The sequence below is a fragment of the Macrobrachium nipponense genome, chromosome 26 (assembly GCF_015104395.2).
Source record: "Macrobrachium nipponense isolate FS-2020 chromosome 26, ASM1510439v2, whole genome shotgun sequence".
Taxonomy (NCBI): Eukaryota; Metazoa; Arthropoda; class Malacostraca; order Decapoda; family Palaemonidae; genus Macrobrachium; species Macrobrachium nipponense.
In genome coordinates, this window is record NC_087215.1 from 33,506,678 (window position 1) to 33,507,916 (window position 1,239).

At 35.4% G+C, this 1,239-nt stretch overlaps 1 long non-coding RNA gene across 1 annotated transcript; it reads right to left on the minus strand.

Moving 5' to 3' along the window:
- Positions 1–265: 265 nt before the first annotated feature.
- On the minus strand, positions 266–708 carry LOC135200170 (uncharacterized). Its single transcript, XR_010311220.1, has 3 exons — positions 617–708; positions 436–504; positions 266–336 (listed from the first exon to the last, which is right to left on the minus strand). It is a non-coding gene; the product is annotated as an uncharacterized LOC135200170 (long non-coding RNA).
- Between the last annotated feature and the right edge of the window lie 531 nt (positions 709–1,239).

Here is a 1,239-nt window from a genome sequence, read left to right on the forward strand (position 1 = left end):
ACCTGGATGGACAAAGTCTTATGTGGCCCCATAGCCTACATCATTCAGGGGGTTCTGGAATGTACAAAAAATAATTAGTATGTAGTAAGTACTCTATGCATAGTAGTTACATACAGTAATATGCACCATACAGTGGTTTAATATCACATATAACATGTAGTATAAAACTTAATTTAGAAATTCCTTACATAACTTACCAACTTTTAGTGAGTCTCAAAGCTGTTACCTAGGTTGTGGGAGATGGAGGTGGAGGTGTAGAGCATTCATGATAAGGATGCATTCCAACCTAACTTCAGTGTGCTTTATCACAGATAACAGGCTAGGATGATGGGCAGTCTGGAATGAAGAATAATATTAAAGGACAGTATGTAACCACTTAGGTGTACAAAATTTATTGTACGTATGCAAACATTAAACACAACTGAGAATCCTTACCTCCAGCAAAATGAAGACATGTAGGCTATGTAGAGGTCTGGTTTATGTAAGTCACAGGTGCATGCCAGTCTGGAATGATAATGTAATAGTAAACATATGATTATAGTATGTATGTTACATACATAACATGGTTATTACATATGTAATATTAAAACATTAATAAAAAAAAAACTGTCCTTACCAAATTCTAGTGGTTGGCTTGCTTACTGGGATGGTCATATGGTACATGAGAGTGGGTGGCTGGGCTATGGAGTGGGATGGGCAGGTGCTTGGAGTCTGGAATGATAAAAAATATATAAAATGATAGTTACTACTACTGTAACTACTGCACATGTTATACTGTTTGACATATGTAGTGTGTAATACGTATGTTCAATATAAAAAATGAAGAATTCTTTTACTGAAGGAATGGGAGAGGTGGATACTCGTATCAACTGATTTGGGCTCTGGGGAGGTGATACTTGTATCTGATGAGGGGAACATCTACATCTGGAAAGAATGATAGGGTACATAAATATATTATAAGGTGGATGTAATTGTAGCATATGTACACTTTAATAAAATTTCTATAGCAATTTATAAAACATTTTATACAAATTTGTTAAGGATTCCTTACCTGATGTATAGGGCGAGGCATCAAAACCATGGAAAGGCTCAGGGTCATCTGGGTCACTGTCACTATCAAAGGGGTCTGAAATGGAAAAAAAAAATAATAATAAGGTTAGCAACATCAAACACATTGTACCACTATGTAAGTTAGTGTACGAATGTATGTAGGGTGAAACAATTTCCAACATGAAAATG